Here is a 26,321-nt window from a genome sequence, read left to right on the forward strand (position 1 = left end):
TGCTTGTTTTAATTAGCTTGGTCTCATTTTTAATAGGCAGCAGCTATTTTTGAGTGGGATCTTGTATGAATTCAGTGTTAATGTGGAAAGATGGGCCTGACAGAGTTCAAGCTTGCTACACTGGTTATTGCAGGTGTAGTTCCAAGAGTCTGATCTGGGACGGCATAGGAGGAGTGGCAAGGCCCAGCCAGACTAAACTGGGTGGGTTGGAGCTATCTTTTGTGTGGGAAATATGGTTATTTAATTCATGTTTTATAAATAATTATAGATTGGGAACTGTGATATATATTATATAAAGGTATGTGTGTGTATGCTCAACCCGCACGTTTCACGAACTTCTGGAAAGCACCTCCCTGATCTTCCGGGTTCTAAAAATGGAAGGTGAGAACGACTTGCCCCTGCCTACGTGCAGCTCAATTCATCGGGACTCGCAACAGGTCAAACGCTACGTGCCAGCAAAGACGTGCCAGCGAGGACTCACACCGGTCATCACACACCTCTACGACAGTTACTCAAAGCAAGGACTAACTCTGGACATTAGCATTTGAATATGCCTGGGGACCCTTTCGGGATTTAATGTAAATAAAGTTAATGGCCGACGATTAGAGAAACAATGGGAGGAAGATTGCCGAAGGGAAAGTTAAGGGTATTTAAGTTGGGCCTTTAGGTGGGCAAATTTGTGAACCCAGCTAGAGACAAGGCTGCCAGGTCCTGTGTCTCTGGGGTCACCCTTGGCTCTACTTTTCCCGGGAGAACTTCGGTCAAGTAAGTTTGCTGTTCTTGGGGTTCGTATTGTTTTGTTTTTATTGTTTGAAATTGTTATAATTTGATTCTAAATTTTGTGATTTGGATGTTAATAAACCAAACTATTGAATTTGGCAATAAATTTGTCCTGGCGTTTATAACAATTTTGGCGCCCAACGTGGGGCCAGTTTTGAATATTCTACGGATCCCTGCTTCTGACCGGGGGGCGCCCCGCCGTAAAAAGCGGCCTGGCAGAGCGGGTAAGTCCGGAAGAACGAACTGGCTTTACGAACCCAGAACCCACAACAGCAAAGGGATTAGGCATTAGGACAAGCTAGCTTGGGGGGGGCTCGGGAACTCAGCAGGGGTTTTCCCCTGGAACCGCGGTATTGTTTCACTCGTAAAAATCTAAGTGCACGAAGAATCCACGCAGGAAAAGGACCGTAAGTATAGCGTGGTTGAGTGGGGGTGACCAAGTGCTTGAGAACGTGTATGTGTGTGAGTGTGTGTGTGAATGAGACGTGATTTATCACGAAGCGAGAGCGGACCTTAAGGTCGCGTTTCCGCTGCTCCCGCGAGGGACACGGCCGACCGACGGGGAAGCGATTGGAACGTGTGATATTTCGCTTTGTGTGTGAGTGCTACCCGACGGGGTGGGGGAGGTCACCAGGGGTCCTGAAGGAAAGAGGACGTCCCTTTTTGAGTTCGGGGACGAGTAAGCCTTCTTGACCGCGACCAGGGGGGTCGCTTAATTTTTTCGGTGGCGGTTACAGAGCCCCGCCGTTAACCGAACATCCACGGAACGGTCATCCGCTGGATCATTAAGTTAACGGCATCGAGTTCGGAAACTCGGGATTTAATTTTTGGTATCCCATAACTTCTGTGCCACGGGGAGTATGGGGTCAGATCTCAGTAGGGATCAGGAGGATGATTTGTGGGAAGATTCGGCAGAGGTGGTTCCTGAGATCCCAAGGGGAAGTCCCTTGGGATGGATGTTGGAATATTGGGACGAGTGCCCTGGAAGGAGGGAAAAATCTAAGAAAAAGATGGTTTACTTTTGCATGGAAGTCTGGGGGGGAGAAAAGATTGGGAAATATGTGGTTTGGCCGGTGCTGGGCACATTCGAGCCATGGACATGCCAGGCCCTGTGTAAGTATATAAAGAATAAGGAGGATAGGGAGATAGATGAGCTAGAGTATGCACGGTTGTGGGAGGGACCCCGGATTGGGATGTACCCGGTGAAAACGGGGAAAAAGGAGGAATGGGACCCGCTGGACTACCTTCCACCCCCCTATGCCCCTTCGCCAGCACAAGTCCCAGCCTCAACACGGGAACCTGGTCCCGACCCTAATCCACAGCCCGTTCAGGACCGCCCGGTAATAGCTTCAGCACCGCCGCTGGAAACCGGGGTCCTGGGGGCGGAGGCTCCTGCCCCGCCGCCTGTCAGTCACCTGGAGGTCTCACCCCTCGAGGAAAATGCGGTCTCCCTCCTCGGCCCGAGCCAGCGTCCGCGCCCGGAGCAAAAATCCGTACTACCCTCCGCGGGTAGGAAAACTAGGCGGAGAGGTAGGAAAATTGGTGAAGAAGATAGCGAAACAGAAGAAGAAGGTAAGAGTCTTTACCCTTTGCGAGAAGTACCCACCGCCCCAGGGGTCATCGGTTATGTTCATATACCTATTAATTCTATGGATGTGAGAACTTTTAAGCGAGAAATGGGAAAACTGATGGATGATCCTTTGGGGGTTGCGGAAAGGGTTGATGAGTTTTTGGGAACTAGTATATATACCTATGATGATATCATGGCAATTTTGAGAATCTTGTTTAATCAAGAGGAAAGGGAATTAATTCGACAAGCGGGGATGCGGGAGTGGGAAAGGCGGAATCCTCAGGAAACCCCCGGAGACTTAAAATGGCCCAGCCGTAGACCGGAGTGGGATTCCCAGACAGAGGGCGGGCGGAGGAGCATGATGGATCTAAGGAGTATTGTTATACAGGGCATTAGGGAAGCGGTGCCTCGGGGGCAGAACATCAGTAAGGCTATGAATGAATATCAGGGTAAGGATGAAGCGCCGACTGAGTGGTTGGAAAGGTTAAGAAAGAGCTTCCAGATGTATTCAGGCACAGATCCCAGTTCCCCTGCGGGAGAGATGTTGCTCAAGGTTCAGTTTGTAGCTAAGTCCTGGGAGGACATCAGAAGGAAATTGGAGAAGATTGAGGACTGGCAAGGGAAAGGTTTGCAGGAGTTGTTAAGGGAGGCTCAAAAGGTGTATGTGCGACGGGAAGAGACGTTGCAAAAGACTCAAGCGCGCGTTTTGGTGACGGCTGTGAAAGAATTCCAGGGGAAAAGGCCAACACAAAGGTCCGAATTTGTAGAAAAAAACGGCGTTAAGGAAAAACCGGGAAGGTTTCCCCTGAGTCGACGAGAGGTCCGTAAGGAGGCTCCTCGGTGTTTTTACTGTGGGGAAAAAGGACACCTTAAAAGGGAATGTGTTAAGAGGAAGAAGGATGAAAAAATATTTGAAAGTGAATAGGACACCCTTGGGCTCTTTTTTCTGGGGTCTGGTCCATCTAGTGAGCCTAAGGTAATATTGAAAATAGGCCCCTACGGAGAGGAGGTGTTGTTTTTAGTTGATACGGGAGCTGAACGTTCTACGGTAAGGAAATTACCAAAAGGTTGTTGTAAGAGCGATGGTATGGTATTAGTGATCGGAGCTAAGGGAGAACCCTTCAGGGTTCCCATAATTAATGAGGTAAAGGTGGAATTAGGTGATAAAGCATGTGTGATTGATTTATTGTTGGTGGAGGAGGCAGATTATAACCTGCTCGGAAGAGATTTAATAGTAAGGATGGGAATAAATCTCATGGTAAAAGGTATGGATATTGTGGTAAAATTGTGTCTGCTGACTGAAAGGGACGAGAGACAAATTGATCCTTCAGTATGGTATACTCCAGGCAAAGGTGGAATTATAGACATGGATCCGATTGAAATAGAAATACAAAGATCAGAGGATCCTATCAGGGTGAAGCAATATTATACCTCCCTGGAAGGGAGGAAGGGATTGAAACCTATTATAGAAGATCTACTCAAAAGAGGTGTCCTGGAACCCTGTATTTCTAAACATAACACTCCTATCTTGGCTATAAAGAAGCCTGATGGGAATTATCGATTGGTCCAGGATCTGAGGGCAGTAAACCAGCGGGCAAAAACTAATTTTCCCGTCGTGGCAAACCCCTATACCTTGTTAAATCAGATATCTCCTGAGGATGTTTGGTATAGTGTGATAGATCTGAAGGATGCATTCTGGACATGTCCTCTGGCCGAAAACAGTAGGGATTTCTTTGCTTTTCAGTGGGAAGATCCGGACACAAATAGAAAGAAACAATTTGGCAGATCGTGAAGCCAGGAGGGCAGCTCTCCTTTCAGTAAAGACCCTGGAGATAAAGGAAAGTAACCCTCAGGAATACCCCTGTCGGCTATCTGAGGAGGAGATTAAGGAATATAGCCGACTGGGAGCCAAGCAGGAGGAGGGGAAATGGAAGTTGCCTGACGGGAGGGAATTGATATCTAAGGAATATACTAGGAAAATATTGAATAGATTACATGCCCAAACTCATTGGGGTTCACAGGCACTAGCGGAACACTTCTTAAAATTCTTTGGCTGTAAAGGAATATACGAATTAGCAAAACAGGAGGTGCTGGGCTGCATGGTATGTCAAAGAATAAACAAAACAAGGTCCAAACACCATTCTTGGGGGGGGCGACCTTTAGCTTACCGCCCTTTTGGCAGGGTGCAAATAGATTATACCGAACTTCCAAAGGTGGGAAGGTATAAATATTTATTAGTAATAACGGATCAATTCACTCGCTGGGTAGAGGCTTTCCCGAGTTCAAAGGCCACTGCCCAGGTAGTGGCTAAGGTAATCTTGGAAGAAATTATTCCCCGCTATGGTATTATAGATTATATAGATTCAGACCAAGGCACGCACTTTACTTCAAAGGTTATAAGGCATTTGGCTGACGCTTTGGGAATACGGTGGGATTATCACACCCCTTGGCATCCTCAGAGCTCAGGGAGAGTGGAGCGAATGAATCAGACTATAAAGGCTCAGTTAGCTAAGTTAATGTTTGAAACCAAAATGTCCTGGATTAAATGTTTACCACTAGCTTTACTAAATATAAGGACAATGCCAAATTCCCATGGGGGGCTGTCCCCATTTGAGCTGCTATATGGGATGCCCTATGAACATGGTATGCCAGTGGGACATCCTCAAGTAGAGGACTCACAGCTGCAGCCATATTTGACTGCTGTCAATAAGAAATTACAAGAACTGAGAAAAAAGGGAATAATTCTACAGAGTACTCCTTTGGGATTTGCTATTCACGATATACAACCAGGAGATAAAGTACTGATAAAAGCTTGGAGGACGGTGTCACTAACCCCTCATTGGGAGGGACCCTTTCTTGTCCTTTTAACTACAGATACAGCCATCCGAACAGCTGAAAGAGGCTGGACACACGCCTCCAGGGTTAAGAAACTAACAGCCCCGAGGGAAAACCCCGAATGGAAGGTCATCTCTTCCCCCGGAGATCTGAGGGTCCGGCTGCACCGAGGATGCCAACCCCCTGAAAACATTAAGCTGCAGCCTAGAGGAGCCTCAAAGGAAACTTAATAACCACCCGACAAGGAGGACTGAGAGAGGGAAGGGTAACCAGAAGGAAGGTGTTAGAACATCAGGAAGGGTGAATCCGGAGCTCCAGAAATTTAAAGAGAAAGAACTCCAACCCCAGGATATCAGAAACAAATGGCAGAAGAAATATCCATGCGCTGCTCTGAACCTGGATGCCCCTGCAATCCATATATCCATTTCAAATACAATTATTGTCTTGAAATTTGGGTGGTGCACTGCAAGTGGGGGGGGAGGGGCCGCTGGGGTTATGCCCCAGGTGTTCTGAGGAAAAACAGACTCTGACTATGCGATTCTTAAACTGTGCCACACGTTTGGGATTGATAGAACCAAATTATCCCGGGTGGTATTCAATATATGAAAAGGGGTTAAAGGGAAAATTGGATCTAAAGGCCCAAGTGTTAGCCACGAAGTGCCGTCGAACTAATGTAGTGCCAGAACAAGTAAAGTAATCTCGGTGGGGAATTTTTGAAAAGGAGGTGTGCCGTCCGAACCACCCCGAGGGTCCGAGCAGAGAGCCCCTGCTGTCGCGAAGAAACTTCCCCGTTGTTCGGTTGCAACCCGACAGACGCTGGGCCAGACAGAGGGAAGCCTCTGCGGATCACTCTAGGGAGTGTGAACCAGGCTGTGCGCTCGGTGAAGGGCTAGCCCTGTGACATAAGGCTCCTCCAAAAAAGTCACCCCTGTTAAGACACAAGTAACTAGCTGGCACTCAAAGGCAGTCAGGGACATGGGAATTGGAAAGATAGAAGAAAAGCAGAAAAGGCAAACATGGTTCAGGAATCGCTGGTCAGGTGTTTCTCCAAGGAACGGGAAACTCGAGAGAGGAAAACAATTAAGTTAAATACAAAACATGAATTAAAATTATTGACAAAAGAAAAGAAATGGGGGAGTTGTGGGAAATATGGTTATTTAATTCATGTTTTATAAATAATTATAGATTGGGAACTGTGATATATATTATATAAAGGTATGTGTGTGTATGCTCAACCCGCACGTTTCACGAACTTCTGGAAAGCACCTCCCTGATCTTCCGGGTTCTAAAAATGGAAGGTGAGAACGACTTGCCCCTGCCTACGTGCAGCTCAATTCATCGGGACTCGCAACAGGTCAAACGCTACGTGCCAGCAAAGACGTGCCAGCGAGGACTCACACCGGTCATCACACACCTCTACGACAGTTACTCAAAGCAAGGACTAACTCTGGACATTAGCATTTGAATATGCCTGGGGACCCTTTCGGGATTTAATGTAAATAAAGTTAATGGCCGACGATTAGAGAAACAATGGGAGGAAGATTGCCGAAGGGAAAGTTAAGGGTATTTAAGTTGGGCCTTTAGGTGGGCAAATTTGTGAACCCAGCTAGAGACAAGGCTGCCAGGTCCTGTGTCTCTGGGGTCACCCTTGGCTCTACTTTTCCCGGGAGAACTTCGGTCAAGTAAGTTTGCTGTTCTTGGGGTTCGTATTGTTTTGTTTTTATTGTTTGAAATTGTTATAATTTGATTCTAAATTTTGTGATTTGGATGTTAATAAACCAAACTATTGAATTTGGCAATAAATTTGTCCTGGCGTTTATAACATTTTGTGTTTCACTTGAATGGCTTAATGTATATAAAAGCCTTTTTTTGCCCATTTTTGTCCAAGACTGCTGAGGTCTTCTGTTGAAAGCCAAGTAATGATTGCCTGTAGTGGATAGCTTTTCTATTATGAGATAGTTAAAGCATGTCAGCAGTCTTTGACTTATAACAAACAAACCAAGCTCTACTCATGTTCTCTGACACAGAGCCTTTAAGACTTATTGACATGCCTGGAGCTGAAAAAAGCCGAAAGTGAACCCTGTTAATGGTTTGTAAACACGGAGTGTGGCCACACCTTGTACTGTCTGCAGCCTAAGGGAACAGATCTGCCAAACTAGATCTGCTCTTAAGTCCCAGGAAACAAATCATTGGTACTAAAACACAATGGCTGTTCTCCATCTGCAATCAATTTCTGTTTAACTAATGATGTTAAGTGGAAAATAGCCACAGTCATCTCTTATTAGGTTCTTGAATAAACAATGGCTGTAGCTCAAATGCTTCATTAGCAGGGATGGAAGCAGCCAGCAGCTCCTTTTCCAGGTGTCTGTAGCTGACGGGGTTTGCATAGCTGTGGGCAGGCAGGCAGGCATGGCCTTTGTGTGATGGAGGGAAGTGTCTCTGCTGCTTGGCCTGGGCAAGCGTGATTTTAACAGCAAGGTGAGCTCTGCAATCCAGTGAAATGACTAAATCCTTCTGCTACTTGCAAATGGCTTTGAGCTCAGCTGTGAAAGAAGTCATCCGAGGTCTAGGAGAAGCTTTGTGTCACTGGGAGGAAATTACAGGGCTGTGTCTATCTCTAAGCTCTCATGCACAGAGCCTGAGGCAAGCCACGTTTTTGTTTCCCCTGTCCACTTGAGCGGGCTTGGGGCACCACTGCTGGTGGTATTGCAGTCCCCTAGAGCAGGCCAGCTGCATTGAGTCAAGATGTTTTTTCTGGTTCAATAGCAGAGAAAGGTTTGAAGTGTAATATTGGGTTCAGGGCCAAAAGCAAAAGTTGTCTGAAGCTGATGGTATGGCTTTGATTTTTCTTGCCAAAAGCCATGCACAGATAACACCTCTCAACTTTCACTCCTTAAGTTAGTTTTCTGTGCCATCTATAAATTACAGAATCCAAGTCTCTTAAAGTGGAAATTCTGTGCTATGCATGCACACAAGGCTTGGCTGTTCTCTTATATCAAAATGTCATGCCAAATAAATAACCATGAGCATACAGAAATGTCATGAATGAGAGAAGGGAGAAAAAGACTAAAGTTAAATAAGACTTCTTAAAAATATTCTGGGAAATGAACAGGCATTGTGAGCAAAGGCAGAATAATTTGTAGGCAGATGAGTGAATCTGTTCTTTAATGGCATTATAATGCTGCTAATAAGAAATGTATGTATTCATGGAACTTAGGTTAGATGGTAGATCCTCTCACTTTATATTAAAGTATATTATATTAAGTATAATATTAATATATTATAATTATAATGTTAACTATATATTAATATATAATATTAAGTATAATAAGTCTTTCAAGTGTTTCCAGAGAACCCCTTCCCTTCTACTCTGCTCTTTGTTAGTTTAAAGGGGAAAAAAAAGGGCACACAAAAAACAAAACAGAAGAGAAAAAATATTTATGTTAATTTGGGGGAACCCAAAGCCTTTCATTTGTTGTTGCTGTGAAAGGCAAATGTTTGCCCTGGGTCTGAGCCCAGCCTGCAGGTGTGGTGGCTGGTCCTGTGTCCCTGCCTGTGCCAGCTCCTGTGTGGGCAGCTCTCGGGGTGTCCTGCCTTGCCACACTCCACTGAGCTGTTTGCATTGCTGGGTGTGTTGTAGAGCCATCTTGCTTGTAAAATATGAGTATTTCTGGCTTAGGTGACGTTAGAGAAACTGTGAAAGGTAGGGGCTTTTTTTTTGTTTTCTCTTTATGCTCTTCAGACCTAATGGCTTTGCCAGATCAAAAGGGAGTTCTGTCTCATTTCTCCCTGGTGTCTGACTGCTTCTGACCAACAAAGCATTGGTTCCAAGCGTTTAATGTTTGTGCTGACCTATTCCAGCCCTTTTGTATGTATCTGTATTTACTGGATCCCCCCTCTCCAGTAGAATAGCAGTGGTGACCATGTGATGGGGGTTTATAGAAAACAGCCATTCAAAAATGGCTTTATATTGGTCCAAAGAGTGTTTTCTTTGACTGTGTTTTAGGTGAGTCCTGGTCATCCAGATACATGCTGTGGTAACCTCACACAACAGTGAAACATAACAAATAGAGGCTGTCTTTAACTGGCTGAGGTAATATTAATAGACTGTACACTGGAAGAACCCAACCCTTAAGTACCAGGTTGCTCAACAGCTGATAAACTTTTCATCTAGACCCCTGTGCTCTCCCTTCTGCACTCATCCTTGTTAACTCAGGGATGCTTTCTCCAGTTGGTCCAGGATGCATTAATCCATTATTTAAGTTTCAGCTCAGTCTCTGTATCTCTGCTTCTTGTTACTCCCCAGTTGGCTGCAGCCTGAGGTAAGCCTCGCTTGCACTTTGGCATACTTGGAAAGGAAGAACTAAGCTGGCTTTCAGCTTGTACCTGGCTGCAATCTAGGACTTACTGGGTTGGACACAGGCATAAAACAGAGCAGGCTTAGGGTTTTTCCATACTCTGCTTTGTCTGCCAGCATGTCCCGAGGACTGCTCTGTTTTGTATGAGGATTATCAGGGGCTGGACTTTCTGCTTATGAGTTGTCCCTGGGGCCTTACTGTTGCATTAAAGAACAGTAAATGCAGGAGCTGCTCCCAAGGCCAGGCTTTCTTTAGATAAACTGTGGCCAATGTATGTTGATGAATTAACTACTTGCACAGCAGATGGGAAACAAATGGAAAGCATATAAAACTCTCTATGTTAGATACATATATATGCTTGTATATTTTCTGTCTCCACTGCTAATTTAGTCTGAAGGTCCTTTTTTCCCCCCATATATATAATCAAAGCAATTGATACTTTTCTTCAAAATCCATTCTAAGATAGTCAGTTTTTCTTGCGGCTTCACTTAACACTATGCCCAAATTTCTCCATGGTGATTTTTAATGACCTAAATCTCTACATACAACATCTCTGTAATTGCTTATATTTTTGGTAGTTGCTACTTCAGGCCTTTCTGTATTTTAATGGAGATGAAATGAAACCATCTCTGTCAAGCAGAACTAGAGGTTGTATATGGAGAAAATAAATGAAAGTATTATTCATGGAGTGAAATCCTCAAAATCCAGTCTGGGAGAATTGCTGCTCAGCTGAGGCCAGTTTTAAAACCTTTAAGGCAACCTGCTTTCCTTGTAAACTGAGGAATTGGGAATAAATACATTTTACTGCACCCTAAAGTACAAAACAAAACAGAGGGTTGAAAGGTACTGTGCTCTCTTGTTAACCCTCTCTCTCTTTACATGGAGTTCTTCTATCCCTCCCACTATTTCTCTGTGGGTCTTAGTGCAAGTATTAATCCCATTTTCCCTTCCCTACTGGCAAAGGACCTCTCCCCTTGCTAGCCTCTGGTAAGACAAAACTACTGAAGGCTGATTCAGAACTTGCTGCTGATGCCAAACTTGTGTTTAGCTATTGTTTGGAAACCCCAACAATTAGCCAGGATGTATATGTTGAGCTGGAAGCCAAGGATGAAGTGCAGAAGGTCAAGGGCTGGGGATGAGCTCCTGAACGAGTGTCACAGAGCAGCTCAGTTTACTGGAGAGCAAGGCACCAGAGAATGTGCAGAGAAAATCCACGATGGCATGTTGGGAGAGGACATCCTCAGGAAGGGCCTGTTGTTACTGCCTGAATAGACCAGGTGGATCAGTTTTGTGGTCTGAACTGCAGAAGCAGATAAAGTGCTGAAGATTGAATAAAAAACCACACATTTTTGCTAAAGAAATAATTGAATGTTTGGATTCTTGCAAAATCTGGGAGCTGGTGGGGCACCTAGTTTTGTTCTCTGGAGAATATATCATGAGCTGGCAGTGCTGGACAGTGGAAGGCTCATAAGGATAAAAAAATGAATGCTGTGTGCTTTCAGGTGCTGCAAGTCAAGAGGGAAGTACATGATTCAAATATAACTTTCTTGTGGGTCATTTGAGTCTGTGGACTTGTTTCAGCTTGTAGCTCTCTGCTGTGTCTTGCTTCTGCCATTTGCTTCCAAATAAGCAGCTGAGAGGACAATTTAATTTACTCATGCAGCTACCCTGAATCCAGGTGTGAGCTGGGTTGTGCACAGAGAGGAAAATGCTGCCCTTGCCCCATTGTTGTGCAGGCATTAAGACATGGGGGCATAGCTTAGTTGGCTGATTTTTGGAAAGTGCTGGTGTTAGGTACAAGTTATATTTCTCTAGGCAGGAAGGCTGAAATGTATCCTGCCTAGCTGAGATGCCAAGAGTGAGGTGGCTGCAGGACTTAACACTAGATCCTGTTGACTGTGGAGAGAACAACCAAGGCTAGTTGTGTTAGGTGAGGTGGATGCTAATGCCCAGATCCTTGGGTGCAGGCCTGGCTGGAGAAATGAAACACTGTGGTGCTTCCTTCTATGTGTCCTGAGGCTGGACTTGGGGAATGTGGTGGGAGGGGATGTCTGAATGGGCAAGCACTGAGACAGATGTGGCTGTGCACACCTCATAGCCCAGGTAAGAGAGGAACAGGATCACTCCAGCCTCCATCAGTGGCAATGGGGCAATTGCCTCTGCTGGGCAGCACCGCAAGGCAGAGACTTCCCTTCCATCGTGGAGACTTTGCCTTTTGGCCAAAGTACAGGGAGGTGATTTTGGCCAGTTTCTGAGAGTAAGGAAAAGCTGTATCTGGATCCTGCTGTCTGTTTCCAGGCACGTTCCAAGTGCAAGCAAGCCAAAGTTCTTTATTTGACCTCAATTTACACCTTCCAAGAGGGAAATAGAGAGGCTCTGCAACTAAGACTGTAAGAAAGGAAAATGTGGCACAAGCATTTCTCTTCCAGGAAAGAAGGGAAAGCTTCTGCTTAGTGGAAGAAAGTGAGTGCAGCTAAAGCCTTGTTAAACACAGGGAGACACTTGCTACCTTTCAGCTCCTGCTTTCTGCCTGTGATTTGGCACCAATTCATTCTGCCCACACAATTTCTTCAGTGTGACTTGGCTTTGCAGAAAGCTCCTTAATCCACCGCAGAAAGGTTTTAATGCAGTTGCATCCAGCACAGTCCTGTTTCGCTTGATTTAAATGAGAGAGTTAAATCTCAGTCTACGCAGAATGCTCTCTAGCTCCTGTGGATCTTGTACCCAGCAAGCTGTATCATCTATGAGTATGTTCCTCATTTTCCAGACGAGCCCTGGGGATCTGCACACTCCTCCATAAAATTCCTGTCTGAGCTAAATTGCCTTGTAGTCCTGATTTATACCTCCATAAAACATATCACGAGAAGGAGAAAATGTTTAATTGTATAATTGACATACTTGTGCAGGACACATCTTTGGTGGTTATTTATGCACTTATCTTCTTTAAAAGGGGTATAAAGAACCATGACTTTCGTTTACAGTGGGAACAGCAAAAGCTGAGGAGAATAAATGTAAGGGGTGAGGAGTAAACCCTAAACAAGTATGGCTTCTGGAAAAGGACCTCGGTTAAAAGAGTCACTGAAAACTATGAGGAGATGCATTTGAGATCCTAGGGGATTTCAAGAAAAAATTGGAGGTTCCTTCTGTCCTTTATCAAACCCAGCCATTTGGGCTATTTGATATTGAAAGTTGGAAAGTGTGTAATTTTTTAAAACAGTAACAAGTGGAAAAAAATCTTTTATGTTGCTTATGAAATCATCAATTCCATGTTCTTATTTGATTTTTTTTCACTCAGACCCTTTCAAAGCTGAACTGTGGTTTTCTTTTAAAATAGTTTTCTCAAGAATGAATACAGTGCTAGGGACTAGGACAGGTATGCAAGCCTGGCTTCAGATTTGGGCTGTGAAGTTTCTATTGGCAACCATGTCCTACTGACAAGGCACTCTGGCAGCACCTTAAATGAGTGTGCAAGCAGCACATGCAAGATAAGATGACTCCAGGGTAATTAGAAATGAGTTCATTACTGGGAGACCAGCATGATTTATTTAATTACATCAGAAATGGAAAATCCTTATCTTCCCTATCACCCATGTAAGGATGTAGCTTCTATGACTGTTCTTTGGGTGTGAAAGCTAAGGAGCAAAGTTAAGACTGTACTTCAGCTCCAATTTGGTCTCATTACTGATAAAATGTTTATTATGGCATGGAGTTTGTGCTTGGTTCTGCATGACGTGATTCTTGCCTCAGGGGTCATCTAGACTTCAAATGCTGAAGACTAGGTGAGTGGTAATGCACAGACATGCCTATATGCTTGTGTGTTAGGCTGATAGAAAGAAGAGATACTTCATTAAATGTGTAGGTCAGCAGCATTCTTAATCTCCTTTTCTTTCACTGTTTGTGCCCTGTGGTGTTGCCCTCTGCGGGGAAATTTGGCTGCTGTGGATCAGCAAATGGAGAGCATGAATTTGGGAACTTGTGAAGGTTTTGGAGTGGTGGGGTACAAGGCCTCCTGAAGTGTCTTAGACTGTCTAGAGGAGATACTCAATTTTTCCTGTTGACCTCTAGAACTTTCCCTTAAATATGAGAAATGACAGGTGAGATCTTCAAAAGTTCACCTCTAATGGGAAGATGGACAAAGTTGCTCACGTCTTTGTGCTTAGGTGCTGCACCCCCATAGCCTGTACCAATCCCCTGGGGCATCATTTACTAGACAAGCCATCACCTTCTTTGCCAGAGAAAATCCTCTTGGCAGTATGTTTAGTGAGAATGCATTTACTACCAAGACTTGCAGCATTATCCCTACCCAGGGTACCAGCTCTTGCTTGCTTTGACTCCACAAGGAATTGCAAGTAAGCTTAACAGGGAGCACTCTGCCTGGCTTCTGAACAACGTGGGTGTTCAGTCAGCCTCTGAGAAAATACACTCTTTCTTGCTGAACTGAAAAGAAAGGCTCTTAATCTTCTATTAAAACAGCTTTTGACTTTGTAGAAAGTGAAACTTACCATTATCCACTGTTTTTGGCTTCCACCTACAGTATGTTAATTGAAGGAACACAGGAGCTTTGTGCATTGATGATGGTTATCTCCATAGGAAATCCAGTATTGTGGTTACACTGGCTCATTTTTTGCCTTTCCCAGTTTAGGACTTCTTTTCACTTGCAGGATTTCCTTGTTCCAAACATCTCTTCACAGACGCAAGTGCTTTTTATTCCACCCTCTGAAAGAAAAGGTCAATGAAACAGATGAGCAACGGAGGAAAATGTCTTTCCATTTACTTACCGTCCTGCCAATTCAAACACTTTTGTTCCTCACAGGGTTTCCCTGCACGCCTCTCCTGATGGTGCACAAGGCTTTCCTCAGGAAAAAGCTCTGATTCTCTCCAAAATGTCATTAAGTAACTTTGCCACTGTCAGCAATATATGTTTTTAATCAATGGCATGGCTTTTTTTTATCCTTCTTAAGGTCTAAGGAATTTTGGCAAGTATCATCAACTGATGCATGCTGCATGTCCTTACTTTACTGCTCCCTATACATTTTTGGGAGAGGCTGATACCCAGAGCTGTTCAGTAGCTCTGGAATACTTATTTCAGCAGTTCCTTCATCTGCATATCTGCAGCCTATGTTGCAGCTTTGTGTTGGGGAACCACAAGGACAAACAGACCTCATCCAGGGTATCAGCTATCTTGTGGGCTTCACTAATAAGCTTTGAGAGAAATGCAGCTGGTAAACCAAAGCACAACCGAATCACAATTTTGGTTTGAAATTATAATGCTTTATGAGTTTGAATAACTTAGACTTTTAGAAAATGTTTTTCTTGCTCTTCTTGTTGGGACTGTGTGTGGAGCCAGGCCCACCATATGGATTATGCAAACATAAAATAAAGGGTCAACCTCTCCACTGAAGATCATTAATCTAGCTTTTAAATGACCAGTCGTGCTGTCACAACTCTCAAAGGTCATTTTGGTTTGTTTTTTAAACCTGCTTGTTGTCTTGGGTAACATAAACATAACAGTGCTGAGGCCCCACCCTTATTGTGATAAGGGACACTGAAACTGTCGTCCTGCATGGAATTTGCCTCCTCAGCATTAAGTGGTGACTGTCCACCGATGACAGATTACTCAGTGTGAATTTTCTGAGACACTTCAGGTTTCAAAGATGAACTACATGGAAAAAAACACCAAATAACCCATGGGAGGTGTCAGGAAATAGCTGAACATGCTTGTGAGAAAACTGTGAGTTGAAGGAGTATGCAAATAGTTTGTGCTACCCATGAAGGGTGTGAAGTTTTGGGTGAGCTCTGGGTACGGCTGCAGTAAACCATAACTTAATCCTTTGAGCATGCGATGTGCAGGATGAGGCTGAGTAGAGTTACTTGGCTTGGGGATCTTTTCTGTTTGCCAGGAGAATCAGTCTGGAGGAAACCTTGGAAACAGAGCACACTTGATTTTTTTTTTTAGGAGTTTGGTAACTTGCTATTTGTACTTCCAAATCCAGGAAAGTGGCTGTAACAAATGCCTCTGTTTCTTTTGGCTTGCTGGGGCCAGGGGCTCTCTGAGTTATGACAGCAGTGGCTCCTGCACTTCAGATGCTTTCACTATCCTCTTGGTAGCATGTAGAGAATTCAGAGGCATGACTTCCTTCCTGCCCCAAGGTCTTCTAGACAGCATTAGTGCTTTGTCCAAAGTTACAGAAGACATGACTGCACAAAATGACTGCTGCCCTCAAGTATGCTTCTGTCATGGCACAAACAGCTGCCACCACTCCCAACCAAAATAGATTTATAACAAAGGCCCTGAGGCTGTAGGGTCCTTCAGCTGACAGCAAGACTGCAGGTAAAGTTGCACAGCAGTCTCCTTTCTCTGTTCCCACAAATGAGGAAAACTGATGACCTGGCAAGGGCTTTTCCTGTCTGTCTGGATCTTAAGCACAGAAGCAGAACTTCCCAGGAAAGAAAAAGAAATTACATTTTTGTGTGCAAGAAGCTGCTGGCTTCTGGTTGTATTTTTTTCTTGTTTACTCCCCCTGTCCTCCCAGCTTCTAAAATGTTTTCAACATGTTATACCAAACTGCTTACCCCTCATCCCGCCTGCAGAAGGTTTAAAGAACAGGATCAAAGACTTCCCTGTCAAATACAATAAGTCCAGAGGAATGAGGGGGCCAGGGGTGATTTGTTGCCCCAAAGCCAGTGTATTTAGTTGAATATATGTTTACAATTGTGATCAGACATGGGCCAAAGAGTTTGGCCAGGTCGGAGATGGCTCTGGGGGGGCTCCTCATGAGAGCATCATGTTCTGCCTTGCTGCAGGACTGCTGCTTTTGGCCTTACTTAGTTTATCTCTCTCTGGACTCTGTTTTGAAGAAGCTTTAGTGATCACTTTTGCTCTCCTCTTCCTCCTCTCTAGCCCTTGTGGTATGTGACCATTAGGCTGTTTTTGGTCCCTCCTCTTGAGGTAGAGGGCAGGAGCCTTATTTCCCTCTCTTGTATTCCCTCCAGGCCATCTTTTCTTCTGCAAGGCATGACCTTGAGGAAGGACAGACTGTGCCTGCCTTGTGTCCCTTTTGGGGGAGTGCTGGCCAACCAGCTTGTGCAGGATTTCTTGCTTCTGCTGAATATACATCCTCCTGTGGCCTGCAAAGCATGCTGGCACTACTGGAGTTTGTCTAGGTGATGGGAATCTTGCAGGCATAGCTACAGGGAGAGGTTATGCCCTTGCAGTAATGCCAGTGTCAGGTCCTTTGCTCGTGGATCAAGATCCTAGCTCAGTCTCCTTGAGATATTTATGAAGTGATAAGTCTCAGCTATGGCAGGACAGGCAATCCTAGCAGCCCCCTGCTTTCCTGAGATGTGATACTGACCTGCTGATGCATGCTGAGCCTGGGAAGGAACACGAACCTGGGGGGAACCACTGGCTGTGGGATCCATACAGAGTAAAGCAGAATGGCCTTTTGTTTAGGGCATCAAGTCTGAAGTCTGTTGACATTTTATTTCATCTGCTGGTGTGGGATTTTGCCACTGCCCAAGAGTAAGACATGAAACCAGTTTATGAAGTGCCTTGAGCATTCATTTCTCTTGCCTTCTCCAGAGACTCTTGAAGGGAATTGCAGTACTTGCCACCATGTTAGGCAGCAATGACCTCGTGCTAATGCCATGAACCAAAGACATTGAACCATGTCAAGCCTTGAGCTTGACATTTATAGCTTAGGTGACCAAATAGCACTCCAGAGGTAAAAAGAGGTTTCTCAAATGAGTGCTTTGGGGTGGTTACCCTTACATTTCAATTAATACCTTCAGTTCTGTAGTGCAGTCTGAGGCACACAGAAAACTTTTTCTCTGAATGGTACCAAGAGCAAAATACCCTTCTATGATCCCATTTGGATTATGAAGGTAAATCATAATACTAAAGATGATGCAAAGACAGAGCAATTAAAATAAAATAAAAGCACTAAAGAAATCCTTGCCAAATGCAAACATAAGATCGTAAGCCCCCCTCTTCTAAGGAAGGACAACACTGTGCTGAGATGGTTGATTCCTCCTCTGTGTATTCCATGATTTTATTTTGTACCCTTTCAGAGCAGTGAGAAAAGAAAATAAGGTGCAACCCACCTGCCTTTCAGATCTGCCATAAGGCACTTTGTCCCCTCCTCTTGCCCCAAAATGAACAAATGCTCTGTGCCTTTGCTTCACAAACAGATTATTTATTCCTTGACACTAAATTCACCTCTTATTAGGTATATTATTTTCACCAGTGCATTTCCAATTGTTGCTTTTTCAGGTACAAATGAAGTGCTACAGGAAGTTACTGGGTTCCAATTAGAAGAGTCAGAGGAACAGGCTGCAGAGGCTGAGCTGGTAACAATGAGGCAGTGAGCCCTGAGGACTTGAAGTGACTTGTAATGGTGGTTTGGGCTACAGAGTCCACGTTTAGGCATCATGGGAGGGTCTCATCTTTGACAATTCTCTAAGGAAGGATTCCAGCTGCAGTGACTTGCAGTTGGAAACAGCTATCTAACATACTCTATTTACAGGGGAACCAGTCAGAAGAATTCTGGGTATGGAAATGCTGAGGAAAGTGCTGGTAGGTAGGAGTGGAGAGAACAAGAATGTGGCTAAATAAAGGGATAGATCATACAATCAAAAAATGCTTTGGGCCTGAGGTTACCTTAGAGCTTATCTAGTTCTGACCCAAGGGGGGGGCAAGGGCAGGGACACCTCCCACTAGATGGCTGAGACATAAGCCTTGATTAATTAGTGTTTGGTTTTGCTGTTCAGAATGTGCATGGGAACTGAGAACATATGCTGCATACAGAGAATGTATCCCAGTTCCCAAATAACCTGCAGTGAGAATTGCCAGATGCTTCTGGCTTGGAGGATCCTGCCTGGAGGTGTTAACAGGTCCGCCAGGCTTAGACCAGGTGGACTGATGGCTTTGGGGTCAAAGCACAGGCACAGATCATGAAACCAGTCCCAGTTCCTGAAAGGAGCCCCTTCTGATGTGGCTGCATGGGACAGGTCTGATGGCTGTACAGAAATGCAACTTTAACCTCCACGCTTGGACCATAAATACATCTCAGCCTGTTAAGCAATCTGGAGAGTACCTGGTTGAAGAGCATTACCCCAGAGGTCACTCTCCTTCAGGGCTGCACTTCCTTTCTCAGCAATAGGCTGCAAATCTGCTGGAAGCTGTCTGTCCCACCTCTTGGGAGGAGGACTGTAAAGGAGCTAATAATGGGCTATTGCACTAGCTGTAGCAGAGAGGTGTAAATGTTGCTCAAAGAGCCCTTTTCACAAGTGAAAGTCTACTATGTCAGTGTATTTATTGTAAAACATTAAGAAAGTGATACTAGAAGCATCCCATTAATGTGAGTTAGTGCTTTTAAATAATACTACTGGCACTTTCAAAAGAGGATACATCTTAAGTCAAGGTCATCTGTACAACCTTTAGTTGAAGTTCATAGAATCATAAAATTTTTTCTCCTTGTCACACAGCGTAGTCAGTCTGTTTCCTTTTCACAGTGTTTTCACATGGCTCCATGCATGATCTGGCACAGATTGTAGGTCCCCTTCAGCCCTGAACAAATGTAGTTATTTTTGTGTTTGGCTCTCAGGTAGTGCTGCTGTTGTAGATGTCCATACAGTGTTTCTCTGCCTAGTGATGAGAGGCGATGTTTTGGGAGCAGCAGAGGAGCACAGAAAGTTAATTCATCATCATCCAGGGCAGGATGTGCTGCCCCTGCCATTAGGCATCTCATCTGAGCCCCTTCTCAATGGGGTGAGGAAAGGCATGTCTAAAACCTCTCTTCAGCTTAAGTCTGTGACTTCCAATTTTTTTTTTAGAGGGGGAGTGGTGTAAAAATACCCAATCTAAAATATTTTTTCATTTCCACTTAAAACATGCTTTTAACATCAAAATTTAGATACTTATGTTCTTAAACAGTTTTGTTTTGGGAAAGAGTAAACCCAAATGTTTGACTTTTTTATAGTACTTGCTGACAACTGTTTTCTGATTTTGACCCAAGTTTGCTCATAGGCTGGCTTAAATGAAAAATAGATTTAAGGTTAAAATGAACTGTGAGATTAAGAGGAAAAAGTCCCAAACACTTCTTACTCCCACATAACATTTTTCTTTGGCTTCTTGATTAATTTTAGTCTTTTGCTTTTGGTTGTTGCTGTGTGTACCTACCATCCTAGCACAGCAGGCCAAAAATGTTCCAGTGTAATTAATTGGAAGTAGATGGATATGAATTAACTATTTTTAATGCCTGGGGTTATGTAAGGTAATAAGCATTTTGGAGGAACTGTGCAAATGTCATGCAATCTGAAATTATGGAAACTTTTTTTGGTATGAGAGACCAGGATATTTCTTTCAATACAATGCCCACTACTTCAGCAGCATATTATGAAATTTTATAGAAAATAAAGCAGGGTTCTTCTAGACAGGATACTACAGCACAGGCCCTGATTAGCACTTGAAGTACTGGCACTGAAGGAGGTAGGAGATTTATGGGCAAATGGTACATAATAAAGGGTCTGTGCATGAAGACTAAAGCTAAGAAATGCAGATACAGAGGCTGTTTGACAGTCTGGGTTCAAAGTACTGGACTTTGTAGCTATAGTATTCTTTTAATTTGTAAACAGATTTGATGCTAGTAGTGCTGGACTGAGATTGGCAGGGAGGATCGATGTGTGTGTGCATATATGCATATACATATTCAACGAATATATACTGATGTAAAACGCATGCTTGGTGTTTATTCATCCAACCTTTATTCTGTCTGTGAGAGGACAGTCGAGGGAGTGGGGGCCTAAAGCTTCTCAGCCTTCCTCAGAGGTATAAGCAAGCAGGGTGAGGCAGGATCCTGCAGTAGCAGCTAAATGTGACATGCATGGTGCTTCTTGGGTCAGTAGGGAAGCTTCACTTGGACAAGGGAGAGGAGCAGTTTTTGGTGGCCGCCTCTGTTATTTTGCCATATTAATTAACAAAAAGACTGTGGGCTGCAGAACATATCCTGCTGACGTAAGGTGTTGGTTTTGGCATGACAAGCTGCAGCAGGATGGTAACTGCCTTGCCTGAGGTTAGCAAGAGGAAGAAAACAAAACCAAAGATTAGCTTTTCCAGCCTTTTGCTCCTGGAGGGGGATGAAATTTGTTTGTGTTTCCATGTCAGAGGAGCGTGGATGTTGCAGCTTTTCTCTGTGGGGCACAGCAAACACTGCTGACACTCTGTTGACAGCATGCTCTGTAGCTGCTGGGTTGAGCTCTGTCAGCTCCCTGAGCAAACTGTGCCAGGCCTGTTTTTCAGTGCTAATTCAGTGCTCAGGAGAAAAACAAGCTGGGCTAAGTCTTGGAAGTGTCTGGCAGCTTTTGTCCCATCTGTTGCAGAGTAGTGGGAAAACGTTGGGAAATTCTGTATGGGCAGTTACAACAGATGCATGTGTAATACACTTCTGTACTTTCCAGTTTGGAGAACTTTTAGGTATAAACTGTTGCTTTGAGCCTCTCTCAACATATTTGCAAATAGGGAACAATGATAAAGAGGTTGATAGGTGTCCTGGTTTTCGCTGGAATAAAGTCAATTTTATTCCTTGTAGCTGGTACAGTGCTGTATTTTTGGATTTAGTGTGAGAATGATGTTGACAGCACAGTGATGTTTTAGTTGTCACTCTGTAGTGCTTACCCTAAATCAAGGATTTTCTCATTTCCCATGCTCTGCCAGCAAGGAAGTGCACAAGAAGGCAGGAAGGAGCATGGCCAGAACAGCTGGCCCAAACTGGCCAAAGGGATATTCCATACAACAGAGCATCCTGCTCAATCCATCAGCTGGGGGAGCTGCCCAGGTGGGACTGATGGCTGCTCAGGGACAGGCCGGGTGTCAGTCAGAGGGTAGTGAGCAACTGTGGTGTGTATCACTTGTCTTCGTTGCATTTTGTTTCTTTCTTTCTGATTGTCTTTTTTTTTTCCATTAACATTATTATTTTGTAATTATCATCTTATTTCAATTATTAAACTGTTCTTATCTCCACCCCGTGGGCTTTACCTTTTTTCTAATTCTCCTCCCCATCCCACTGCAGGCGCGGCAGGGTGTGTGAGTGGGTGGCTGCCTGGTGCTTAGCTGCTGGTTGGGATTAAAGCACGGAACAACAGGGATCAAATCCTGCCCCAGTGAGCACTCAGTGTGCACCAGGCCCTGCCGCTTTCCCCTCACACTTTGGGAGGTACAACCTGGCAGTGGAAAAGCCAGAGGCCTGCCTGGCTGCTAGGGTTCCAACCCATAGCCTTGCTGAATGAGTTGCCTGGGGAAGGTGATTACACCTGTACATGGATTTGCTCCTGGGCGAATCTACAGACTCACCTAATCCCATTCACAGTGCTGTGAGCATGGTGGTTGCCACCCACCGAGCCCTGAGGTGTGTGTGGGGTAGAAGGAGGCAAGTCTCATGAAACAGGGGGTGCTAAAGAGCCTGATGAGCAGCATGCAGAGCAGGCATGTGTTAATGTAAAGTACTGTAGCTAAAAGCTAATGAAAAATAAAGCTTGGCTCTCCTGATGGAAGTGCGTGTATCAGCAGGAGTCCTTGTGTTCTAATTTAGGTGAAGAATTAGTCACAGGCAGCAGAGCTTTGGGGGTGCAAAAATCTGCCTGTTGAAGTCCCACTCTTGCCATCAGGGTGTCAGGAGCCCCCCTGGTGCCTGACAGGATGCAGGCAGTCACCATCCACAGCCTTCCACAGTCTCTGGTGCACAAGCTCAGTTTATCAGGGACCAGCACAGTCCCACGCAACAAACAAGCAATTGAGGCTGAGGTGCCAGTGGAGAGGAGCTGCGGGTGCTTTTTGGGTTCTGCCTAGGCAGCTGTCAGGGTGCTCCACCCTGTTCAAGCCCAGCTACTTGCAAGGGGGATGGACCCCTCTGAGTGGCACCCCTGGCATGCAGCCAGCATCCTTGAAGCCATTGTCACAGACTGCTCTTGGCTGTGTGATCACAACCCAAAACAGCAGCTCTGACCATACGTGAGCTTACACTTGCTGTGTGCTGTGCCAGAGGCAGGAGAAAAAAAGTAAATAAATCCCCAAGCATACCTTTTTATTGAAACCAAATGTGTTTGCATTGAAGGCAGGAGTTACCTAAGAAAGATATGTATTTAAATGTGCATATTTAAGTATCAGTTGTCAGCTACTCATTTGAAGCCCTATAAATAGTACCTCATTCATTTTTATGTTATGACATGCAGATGACATTTGGAGGTTAAGTTGGATATGCTTTCCTCTAAGCACACATCCAGTTCTGCATCAGGAATATCGGTTTGTTCTCTTTTATGCTTATTTCCCCCTTACGTGCAAATTCTTTTTTTTTTTTTAATTTCTGTTTATTCTGTCAAATAAACAGAATTTGAAAATTTGACAAAGGATAATTGTTTTCAGCATTGGAATAAATACAAAAACACCACTGGTGACATTTTTGTGATTCATTTTTGCTCTGTGTTTTGTAGGCTTTTTTTTCTTGCCTCAGTCAGGCAACCATCCAAGCCCAAATGTGTATGTTGGTTTTGCTGACAAAAAGAAGGGCATGCTACTTGGCAGCAAATGCTTCTCCAAGTTCAGCAATCCTCTGACATAAATGTATATATATATAAAGGGGTTTTGGTTGGGTTTTTTTGGTGAGGTATTTTTTTTTCCCAAAGTTCTGTAAGCTATTTTCCCCAGACTCCAACAATAATGAAAAACACTTGTTTGTAGCAAGGTCTGAATGGTTGCACTGGATGCTTGCCTGGAACTCACTCTCTTTTTGGGGGTCAGATGAGCTCAGGGCACAGACAGGGAGGTGGGTGCAGGGTGGGCACCCCCTGGGAGATGAACAGGGCTGTAATGAAGTGTGCTGTGTGAGGTGGCTCAGCCACCCATGCAAATAACCCCAGCATTCAGTGTTCTCATGTACAAAAGCAACCCTTGAGACTTTCATGCCCTAGCAGCTCTGCCACAGGGGTTACCACCTCCAGGAGATGGTATGAGGAACTAAAGCCTGGCCTTGACTTGGGTCTGCTCCAGGGGAATTCAGCTCGTGAGAGCCCATGCCATGTGTGGTGTGGGGCTGGGACTGTTTTGCCCACGAGGCTGCAAATCTGTCGTCGTTCAGAGGGTCTGATAATCAAATCAGTGTTTCCCTTGCAAGGGCAGTAAGTGAAGTGTAGAATATACTCTTAATGGCTTAGTCCAGTGATGTGTGGAGTAGTTCTGACCATGATTTGGATGTCCTCTCCTCTTCCTGTGGGAAAGACCATCCCTTTTCCCTGGAGTGTTCAGGACCACACACAACCACATTATTTTCTGTGGCAATATGGGCTATTGTACCTGTTGCCTTTCATCTCTGGTCTGTTTGGATGGCAAGATGCCTGTGGAACAGTTATTCTGTGCTTTGTGATACAGATGCATCTGATAATTGATTCCTTTGGTTCACTGCAGTGTAGTTGTGCAGAACTAACCCGGGCAGAACCTTGAACACGGTGTCATGTCTTCACTGCAAGTAGCTCAGTGGAGGAAAAGTCACCTACTGGAGCATCAGGGAAAGCTGTAGTTTCCTGAGGCACGTCTCTGGAGGGAAACCCCTGAACAATTTGCAGTGAAGACCTGACAATTCACAGTTCTGCCCAGGTTAGTTCTGCACAACAGCAATGAACTAATGTTCAGTTGCAGCTGAGACTGATTTCGAAGGGAAAAATAGCAAACGAAAGTGGGGTCATTCTGTTTGCTTAGCTAAGCAGACCTGGCTGTATCCATAAAAATATGTGGATGCCCTTACATGTAACAAATGAGAAGGAGGTCTAAATCACCACTCCTCCATTTTTCTTATGACTTGATCCCCTGACTCTGTGGGAACCACCTGCCTGGAGAGGAGTGAATCCCACTGCTTGTGCCGACTCTGTCAAATCTGACAACAGATTCAAACGCTGGGGAAGAGCATGTGGGTTTGCCCTTCAACAGGTGACACATTTTGTAAATGTGCTAAGTGATTAACACTGGATAAGACTGGAATTTGTGACTTTCTGGTGGCCCCAGTAGTGCTCAGATGCACACAGGGGCAATCAGAAAGCAGCTTCAATCTGTTCGCTTTGGGCTGCCAGCTGCCATGAACTTAGAGTTGCATATAAATTGTTTTATGTTGTTGTTGAACAAATGACAGAGGAGGTTGTGCATTCAAAGGAGAATTATGATAGGTCAGTTTTTTCTGGTGGCACTGGAACGTGCGTTTCTAAGCATGGAAGCTGTGGAGGTCAGAGGAGTCTCTTCCTGCTTTTGCAATAGTAGTAAGTTTCAGTTTACAAAACAGTTTCCCTGGGACAAGAACACAAGGCATTTGACAGCCTGGTTAGAGATAAGCTGTTTGGGAATGGGTTTTTTCCAGATCATTTTTGTGTCAAAACAAGATTGTACTTTGTCTAAAACTAATCCTTTCTATGAGCATTAATTGTTCTGAGAGACTTAGCTCTAAACATTTCAGACTTTTTAAATTTGAATGGACTGTTTTGATATTTTTGCATAGTCAAAACTAGTTCAAAACTAAAGATCTACCCCAAAATTACCTTAATTTTAACACTTAGTCATAAAGATCTCAAAACAAAAAATCAGTGTATTTTGAAGTACTCAAAGCTGGGGAAAAAACCCAACAAAAACAAGGAGAGAAAGACGGTCTAAGTGTATTTTAGTTTTTTGGGTTTTGTACATTTAGATTTTTCTCTAGAATAATTCTATCAAAGTCTCAAATGTTTTTTCTCACACAGGAGATTTATTTCTAGTCCAGTCTACTATGGATTCAGCAGTAAGGCAGTGTCCTCCACGATGGACAGTTTTGCAAATGCTGTTTGGGAAGGGGAGGAAATCTGGCCCAGTCAGTCTCTTAGTGGAACTACTCAAACCAGAGGCCTTTCCCTTGATGTGAGGGGTATTTCTTTCTCCCTGGTGCTTTCCGGACAGCACTCAGTAAAGTAAAAGGGTTGGTGTCTCTGAAGGGCGGGGTGTGGGGTGGTTTGGGCTGGGCAGTGAGGTGCCATTGAAAGCATCAGCATGTACCCAGAGGCTGGACAGCATGAAAACTGAGTTTTGTTCAGCTCCTTTCTGACCCTTCCTCCACTGCTCTTCTCTAGTGACTCCAGCTTTTTCTGACATCCTCACCCTGCAGGAAGGGAGGAGAGACTGTGGAGGGGATGGGGGGCCATCCATGATAGCTGTGCCCAGACCTTCTTTTGCCACGCTGAGGAGCTGGAAATGTTTCCCCCACAGACCACTAAAGATGTGTATTGGTAAGGTGGAGCATCTTTGACATCTCTTGTGATGAACATAAGGCTTTTCATGAAGGCTGCAGTGCCTACAGGTTTTTCCAGCTACACAGGGTCACCAAGTAGGACTGAATTCATTAATTCTCCTTACCCATGGCTTGTCCCACAGCCACTAGCAATGCTGTGTGGTCTGTAGGGCTGCTGGCACTGCCACTAAAGGGGCTTGTAAATAAGCTGGACAAGATCCTGGGAGCTATGATTTGTTTGCTGATCTGGGCAGGAACTGTTAGAGGTTGACCTACTCTTCTGTTCTCCCACCTCCTACAGGAGTTAATTTGAAGAACTCTCTTCTCTGCCTCTTTGCTTTGGTGTTTTATTCCTCTGGGTTTTCCTTCTTTGGAGTTTTGTTGTTAGCTTTTTTATCTCACCTGCTCTCTGCTGCTTTTGAGAGCCAATGAGGAGGAGAGTCACAGGCTAGGACTTGCCTTGCCCTGGGCAGAGTCTGAGAAAAT

The 26,321-nt window shown here is 44.5% G+C and overlaps 1 long non-coding RNA gene across 1 annotated transcript in view; it reads left to right on the forward strand.

Annotated features, from left to right (window-relative positions):
- Positions 1-8,729: 8,729 nt before the first annotated feature.
- LOC134553166 (uncharacterized) overlaps positions 8,730-26,321 on the forward strand; it is a 53,936-nt gene continuing 36,344 nt past the window's right edge. The window contains exon 1 of the long non-coding RNA XR_010081054.1: positions 8,730-8,888. This is a non-coding gene — a long non-coding RNA (uncharacterized LOC134553166). The remainder of the gene's footprint in view (positions 8,889-26,321) is intronic.

The sequence above is a fragment of the Prinia subflava genome, chromosome 1 (assembly GCF_021018805.1).
Source record: "Prinia subflava isolate CZ2003 ecotype Zambia chromosome 1, Cam_Psub_1.2, whole genome shotgun sequence".
NCBI classification, from domain to species: Eukaryota; Metazoa; Chordata; class Aves; order Passeriformes; family Cisticolidae; genus Prinia; species Prinia subflava.